Consider the following 9,273-nt stretch of genomic DNA (forward strand, 5'->3'; position numbering starts at 1 on the left):
AAATCTCTGTCTGACCATGGTGTAATCTAACTGAAATCTTCCCGTATCACTCGGCCTCCTCTTGTAATTCTTGAAAAGAGTTTTCGCTATTACTAGCTGGAATTTATTATACAACTCGATGACTCTTTTTCCTATCTCATTCCTTGTTCCAAGCCCATATTTTCCCGTAACCTGTTCTTCTACTCCTTCCCCTACACCTGCATTCCAGTCCCCCACGACTATTAAATTTTCATCTCCCTTTACATACTGTATTACCCTTTCAGTATCCTCATATACTTTCTGTAGTTCTTCATCTTCAGCTTGCGGCTTCGGCGTGTATACCTGAACTATCGTTGTCGGTGTTTGTTTGCTGTCGATTAGGATAAGAATAATCCTATCACTGTATTGTTCACAATAACACACTCTCTATCCTACCTTCCTATTCATAATGAATCCTATTCCCATTAAACCATTTTCTGCTGCTGTTGGTATTACCCTATACTCATCTGACAAGAAATCCTTCTCTTCTTCCCACTTCACTTCACTGACCTCTACTACTTCTGAATTGAGCCTTTACATTCTCCTTTTCAGATTTTCTAGCTACCGAACCACATTCAATCTTATGGCATTCCATGTCCCGACTCGTAGAAAGTTATCCTTTCGCTGATTATTCAATCTTTTCTCATGGTCGCGTTCCCCTTGGCGTTTCCCTCTCTGATATTCCGAAATCTTTTGCCAATGGAGAGCTCATCATTACCGTTTTCCAAATACAGACCACATGTCCTGTAGATACATGTTATGTGTCTTTAATGCAGTGGTTTCCATTGCCTTCTGCATCCTCATGGCGTTGATCGTAGCTGAGTCTTCCAACTTCAGTGGCAATTTTGGCGAGTTTCGAACCAAAGAACGAGGATCTTTTCATTTTGAATCAAAGACACTACCCACAGACCAAGGGTTCGTGTTGGAGAGAAATGTCAAAACCAAAACTTATTAGTGATAACCTTTCTCCCTGTAGTTCCATCCCACTTTAAGATCTCTCTTTTATTTCTTTTATTAGTTAAAGGTTGAACAATAGAGCAGGATGTTTTTGTATCCTAGCTTTACGCCATATTAGTACAAGCTACACCTTGTTGGTGTTCCATCATTATTGTTCAGAGGCAGAATGCTTTTGCTGCGACAGTGTTTATAACAGTTATATATTGTCGTGTCTGGAATATCGTCAGCCTATCGGTGCTTTCGTCGAGCACGATATGGACATGACACACGATGTCAGTACATCAGATTACAAGATCATGGGTTCCCGACGCATGGGACGCTCCGTCTGCGAGGTCCTGCAGGTACTGAGCTCTAAACTTGCCACCACTTGAAAGGTTTGCTTGGTACCGGAAACTCACCACCATCAAAGTGAATTCCCGGGTGCAAGAATGTGATAGTGCAGCAGTCACAATCATTTATCGCGATTGTAATAGCAACTACTTGGGCCTTTAATTGGATGACGTTTTCACTGTTGGCACTTCTGGTGCTTAAAGTTTCGTGATCACTGAAAGTATTTTAGATTCAAGAGCAGGCTCACCCACGAAACAACACAACAACAGCTGAGTAGCTATACTACCCAGAACCAGCATCCCTGTGGAGTACGGAAGCCACCATCTTTCCATGTCCTTAGCAGTCCACAAAAGGCACGTGCGTCCACTGTGGCGGCTCTTGGCCGACAACGATTGCCGAACGACTTTTCCGAAACCCGATAATACTCTCGGCCGAGCGCCTATCACCGCTGGCCACCTGCACAACACATCTGTCAGGCTGGTCCCGGACTGAGCAGGGGCCAGCCTGTCGGTCGCCAAGCAGTCACTTCGGCAGCCGCCAGGATGCATCAGATACATCGCTAGGGGCCGCGACGTACGTGAACTAGGTTGCTGCGCTTAGGCAAGTGACTGAAAATTGTGCACAGAGTATACTGCTGCGGGCAGCCCTTTTAAGAACGCGCCCAGGGCACTGAATTCAGTCTTCGCCGAGTAAGGCGCTCTTCCACAATCAGGGGCTTACTTCGGTGCAGCTAGGAAGACAACGTACCAGTCCACCGCAAATACGCCACCGAGCCGTCCTCCCGGTGCAACTACTACGCATCCGATCGTTGCCAGTCGACGTGTGGCCTAAGACGCCGTATCAATAATTTGGATCTGTAAATCATACTGCAGATATCATAAATGACACGCTGGCTAAAGTACATTTCAACATTGGCCTTCCACCAGACTAGTTAATGGAGGTATTAACTGTTGCTCTCTTAGAACTGCCCTTCTACCAAGAGTTATTTTGCTGTCCGGGCATTTAGTCGGAAATTATTTGTTATTTCGGTAATTCGGCCCTATTTATTGTTCCTTATTTCGGCCTTCAATCATAGTCACCACCATTGAAAGTGATTTGTGTTTACTGGAAGGAAAAGTTTGCTTCTTTACGTCCTGACAATGATTCTTGTCCGCTGACCGCGACTATAGCACGGATGTTCCCAACCAGTGATCTATACAATATAAATTGTGTGTCCCTTGGAAGTCAGATCAGAAAGCTGGAGAGACCTGAAAATATCGAATAAGAGTCTCTGATTGTTCTTTCCACCAACCTGTCGTCTTCTACAGTTGCGTCCTCCGCACAGAAGACAGATCGTTGGTAGTGGGATCGTCTTCGACGGAGACTGCTACCCTGTCAGTTCCAATCTGTGATTGTGCTTTTTGTGGGATGCCACCTGTCCAGGCTAGTCTCTGTATCTACGGACGGCAAGATCTGTAGTACTAACAATGATGGTAGGCGACACTTCTCATTCATGTATCCTGCTTGGTTGTTATTCAAATATTCACACATTTTACACTGTCTTTCACAACACTCAACATGCCTCTCTTAATTGTATGGCAACTTATCCATCCAACTTCTGATACGCATATCCGGCTCTCCGTTACGCACTAGTCACAGTGACTATTACATATTGACAACTAAGTTACACCCAATATAAACTACAAAATGTGAGGCTCTGAAAAACACCCGAATCAGAGTGACTATTGCATATTCACATCTAAATAACTCATGATACTGAATTACGTGTCCGGCCCTTCACAACAGAGTCACTAGTGCAGCCGAAGTACGTCAGCTCCCAGGCGCGGCGAAGCGACTCCAAGGTGTCCGAAGCACTTCGGTCGCAATACCGTTACTCTTATGTTTCTCAAAACTAGTGAAATTTAATAAACAAAAACGATAGACTCATAGGGTAACCATGAGAGATTGTCATACTAAAAACTGGGTTAAATACAATGAAAAGTATATAAATAATTAATAAGAGAAGTTGGGCGTTTTGGCACCTAGCATCAGAACGTGCCGACCAATCAGAAGCAGATTCGCTACAATTGGCGGTCCCTCCCACGGGACTAGTACATACTGTACCATCTGCCGCTTGTACCTCACTCCAGTTTTCTACCACATGCTCCATCACGTGCGTCCGCTGAATTATGGCGAGATTCTAGCAAAATAAAATATTGTCGGCCACAGCCAGTAACGTCACACATTCCCCTCCTTCTTTGATTTCCAAAATTGGCCTGTTCTTGAAGACAACTAACAAGTTTCGAAATGAGGAAATATTACCCCAAATTTGGAAAATATTGAAGTTCCAATCCCTCAGTAGCTCCCTTACTTTCTCACTCATGGCTATTCATAAAAAAAACCTAGGAAATTGTTGTTCCTAAAGTATCAGCTCAATTAACCAAAACCATATACTTCATCTTAATTCTATCAAAAAATCTTAACTAAGCTCACATTACATCATTAACTTCTTCTTGCTACAAAATATCATTTATGATTTTCAGCTCCCAATGAATCTCAACCTGACACCCGCCTTACCAACAATTAATTTTATATTCTCACTCCACTTCAAATCGCTCCGTACGCATACTTTCAGATATTTTACAGAAGTAACTGCTACCAGTGTTTTTTCTGCTATCATATAATGATACAATAAAGGATTCTTCTTTCTATGTATTCGCAATACAATACATTCGTCTATGTTAAGGGTCAGTTGGCACTCCCTGCACCAAGTGCCTATCCGCTGCAGATCTTCCTGCATTTCGCTGCAATTTTCTAATGCTGCAACTTCTCTGTATACTACAGCATCATCTGCGAAAATCCACATTGAACTTCCCACACTATCTACTAGGTCATTTATATATATTGTGAAAAGCAATGGTCCCATAACACTCCCCTGTGGCACGCCAGAGGTTACTTTAACGTCTGTAGACGTCTCTCCATTGAGAACAACATGCTGTGTTCTGTTTGCTAAAAACTCTTCAATCCAGCCACACAGCTGGTCTGATATTCCGTATGCTCCTACTTTGTTGCTCAGGCGACAGTGCGTAACTGTATCGAACGCCTTGCGGAAGTCAAGGAAAATGCCATCTACCTGGGGGCCTGTGTCTATTATTTTGTGGGCCTCATGAACAAATAAAGCGAGTTGGGTCTCACACGATCGCTGTTTCCGGAATCCATGTTGATTCCTACTGAGTAGATTCTGGGTTTCCAGAAATGACATGAAACGCGAGCAAAAAACATGTTCCAAAATTGTGCAACAGATCGATGTCAGAGATACAGGCCTATAGTTTTGCGCATCTGCTTCTTGAAAACTGGAACTACCTTTGCTCTTTTCGAATCATCTAGAGACTTGCGGTACACGGCTGTTAGCAGGGGGGGCAAGTTCTTTCGTGTACTCTGTGTAGAATCGAACTGGTATCCCGTCAGGTCCAGTGGACTTTCCTATATTGAGTGATTTCAGTAGCTTTTCTATTCCTTGGACACTTATTTAGATGTCAGCCATTTTTTCGTTCGTGCGAGGACTTAGAGAAGGAACTGCAGTGCGGTCTTCCTCTGTGAAACAGCTTTGGAAAAAGGTGTTTAGTATTTCAGCTTTACGCGTGTCATCCTCTGTTTCAATGCCATTATCATCCCAGAGTGTCTGGATATGCTGTTTCCATCCACATACTGATTTAACGTAAGACCAGAACTTCCTAGGATTTTCTGTCAAGTCCTTACATAGAATTTTACTTTCGAATTCACTGAACGCTTCATGCATAGCCCTCCTTACGCTAATTTTGCAATCGTTTAGCTTCTGTTTGTCTGAGAGGTTTTGACTGCGTTCAAATTTGCAGTGAAGCTCTCTTTGCTTTCGCAGTAGTTTCCTAATTTTGTTGTTGAACCACGGTGGGTTTTTCCCGTCCCTCACAGCTTTACTCGGCATGTACCTGTCTAAAACGCATTTTACGATTGCCTTGAACGTTTTCCATAAACAGTTAACATTGCCAGTGTCGGAACAGAAATTTTTCGTTTTGATCTGTTAGGTAGTCTGAAAACTGCCTCCTATAACGCTTGCTAAACAGATAAACCTTCCTCCCTTTTTTTTTATATTCCTATTTACTTCCATATTCAGGGATGCTGCAACGGCCTTATGATCACTGATTCCCTGTTCTGCGCTTACAGAGTCGAAAAGTTCGGGTCTGTTTGTTATCAGTCCAAGATGTTATCTCCACGAGTCGGTTCTCTGTTTAATTGCCAGCACTAGGCCATCCACATATGTTGTTCTAAATTATGTCAGCATATAAGAGTCCCTACATAAAATTCGTTCATAAATGTTGTATTGTTTTTCAATATACACAGTGTCGCATTGAATGCAATACAATAATATTTACAAAGTCTTTGTCACTGCTGTGATGACTACAAGGCTTTCATTTGAATTCTCTCTTAACGGTTTTTTTGTTTTCCTAACCTTGATTCATCTGTAAGTGCACTCTCGCACCGCATGTTAATATTTTGCCGTTACACACCAGGCGCAACTCTTCCCAGTCAGCGCTCCCTTCCATTCAAGTTTATAAGAGCGCTCGACGTGTCTGTGTACTGAGAATGTTAATGATCCGAGAATAGCTCTCATTTTGTACATCAGGTTTTATTTTTATTTCATTTGATAACATGACTAGGCTCTGAAACAAGATTCACAGGTCTTTTGAGAGAACTGTAGATACCCTAGATCGTGATAACACAGAAAAATAGCAACAAAAACCCTGTTGCTTTAATTCGCTCATAGCGTATTATGGATTTTGCTGCTGAAACATGTAAACACTGTGAATATAACAAACATTTCTCATGTGCTTTATATATTTGTACCTCAGTACTTATTATTGTCTGTGTCCTACGTGAGATGCATGTCTTGTGCTCAATATCTGTGTGAGGAACATTTCTGCATTGTGATACAATTAATAATAATTCTTCGGCGGAAATACCTCGCGTATGAATCTCTAAATGTGTGGCTGACTCTCACGTCGCCTATTACCTTCCTATTATCGTCATATACGAGTTGTCGACTTCTGTGGTCGATCCAAAACTCTTTTCATTTATATAAGAGTGGTCGAGTTCTCTGGTCCATCCAAAACTCTTTCATCATCATTTTAAGTATGGCTGGACTCATCCTAGCCTAAATATGAGGGTCATTCAATAATTAAAGAGACAAATTTGTCTGGTGAAAAACTGTTAATAGTGCAAGTTTGGAAGTTTTATGAGTCGTATTTGTATTACCATTACAAAGAGGTACTATTCGTGTTGCTTTGCGATTAAGGACTGTATTTTCGTCCTTTTTAAGTCTACGACTTGTTTGTTTTGCCCTTCATAGATGTCTTTGCAAGTTTTGTTTATTTTACTGTGATCATTACTTAATTTAATGACTTTATTCCTAAATGACAATACAAAAGTATCTTGAGCTTGCGTGAGACTATTTATTTTCATTACTTCATTATCAATCTTACGATTGACCTCTTGCTTACCCATATCTGATCTTTGACCCCATTCTTTACTCTCATGTTCAATTCTTTTCTCACAAGCCTCAATTCTAGTTCCATGAGAAACAAGCCTGGTCTCTAAATGTTTAAAGTTACGATTAATTTTTGCTATCTCCTAGTTTGGTGCTTCTATTTTATCAGCAAGTAATTTTTGCCTCATCTCTAATTCGTTTTGCCCCTGTCCTGTCTTTCCTTCTAGCCCTATTTTTAATTCTTTTTGCCCCTGTCCAATCTTTTCTTCTAGTCCTGTTTTTAATTCTTTTTGCCCAGATACAAACTCCAATAATATTTCAACCATACTTTTATTATTATGTTGTGTAGACAACGTATCAACTGATGCTGTTCCATAGCTTAATCTACTTGTTGATTCATTAGCAATGCCGCTGTCAGAGTCAGCACTTCTGACATCATCATTCACCTTGTTTAACTTATCATTAACAGTCATGTCATCTACATCAGAACCCACCTCCCCAACTTCACTGTTGCTACTATCTGAAATTACGTTTTCTTGGAAAACTTCAGTTTCTGCATCAGATAATTCTGGTAAGTAGCTATCATCCATTTGATTTTGTTCACTTTCCTCATCTACCATTGAATCTAATTTTTCCTGTACATTCTCCATTACTGACGTTAGGTTAATATGCTCTTTACTTATATTAGTAATTTCGTCTGGCATGCCCTGTAATTGGCTTGCCTCTTCACCGTCTGCACTGTCTCTCTGCTTCTAAGATTGTACCGCGTTTCGCTTTCCCCCGACATTTTGTTATTAAAGAAATTATTACGAGACAATTTAACACTATTCTTAAAAATCCCTTTGACTGTCAATTCTAGCTTCCTCTCACTAGCTGCAAAGTGATTACCGTACACGCTATCTTCTTCTCCGGGGCGCGATGCTGATGCTCGCTGCGTTGTGTTGTCGTGCTGGATGTCTTTGGCTGCCATAGTCAACCATAGACGCCTCTCTCTGCCGTTCACCACTTGCTGACGGACTGCAGCTGCTGGAGGCGACAGGCGTTCCTTCCATGTTATCCGGCTCGCCTACTGCACGCTGCTCCGCTCCCTTATGCGTTTTCCCTCGTAACGGTGGAATAAAACGTAATCTCTTTGGGCCGCGCTCACACTTTACACTTCGATTTTGTGTTTTCGATTTTTCAATTTCAGCTACGCAACGTGGATTAACCAGCACCATTTATAAATTTTGTTGCCTAACAGATCAAAGAAACTTATGTTAAAACAGGATACATTTTCACAGTTCACGCAGTGTCGCTTTTTATCTTTTTCACTGTTCATACGCTATTTATTTGGGCGTTTTATGACAATCATTACAGTCCACTGTTCTCACTACGATTTTCACTGTATCACACAGTTCACAGTTCCCGTTAACGGTTAGTAGCCTCTTCTTTAAATACACGCTCCCCAGCAAGGAGATACCATGTATGAAGTGTCCTTTTGGAAGTCGGTGAGAGTGGAGATACTGAGTAAGAGTCTCTGACCGTTCTTTCCACCAACCTATCGTCTTCTGCAGTTGTGTCCCCCGCACAGACGACTGCTCGTTGGTCGTGGCATCTTCTTCGGCGGAGGCCGCTACGCCGTCAATACGAATCTGTGATTTTGCCCAGGTTAGCTCTGTATCTACAGAGTGCAAGATCTGTAGTACTGACAATGATGGAAGGCGACACTTCTCATTAGTGTATCCTGCTTGGTTATTATTCAAATATTCAGATATTTTACGCTGTCTTTCAGAACACTCGACATAGCATTCTTAACTGTACGGTAACTTTTCCATCCAACGTCCGAAATATGATACACATGTCCGGCTCTCCGTTACACAGTAGACAGAGTGAGTACTACATATTTACAACTAACTTACGCCCGACACAAAGTACAACACGTCCGGCTCTGAAGAACACCAGAAACATATTCACATCTAAACAACGCACGATACTGAGATACGTTTCAGGCCTTCCAGAACGCACGAAGAGTTACGTCTCCGGCCCTTCAAAACGCCCGAAACAGAGGGACTAGCGCAGCCTAAGTACTTCATCTCCCAGGCACGACAAAGGGACCCAAAGGTGTCCGAAGCACTTCGGTCGCAATACCGTTACTCTTATGTTTCTCAAAACTAGTGAAATTTAATAAACAAAAACGATAGATTCGCAGGGTAACCATGAGAGATTGTCATACTAAAAACTGGGTTAAATACAATGAAAAGTATATGAATAATTAATAAGAGAAGTTCGGCGTTTTGGTACCTAGCACCCGAACGTGCCGACCAATCATAAGCAAATTCAGTACAACTGGCTGACTCTTCCAAGGAACTGGTACATATTGTACCATGTGCCGCTTGTACCTCACTCCAGTTTTGTACTACATGCTACTTTACGTGTATCATGCTGATTCAACGCGAGCATCTAGCAAAACAAAATATTCGCGGCCA

This window comes from Schistocerca piceifrons, chromosome 2 (genome assembly GCF_021461385.2).
Source record: "Schistocerca piceifrons isolate TAMUIC-IGC-003096 chromosome 2, iqSchPice1.1, whole genome shotgun sequence".
NCBI lineage: Eukaryota > Metazoa > Arthropoda > Insecta > Orthoptera > Acrididae > Schistocerca > Schistocerca piceifrons.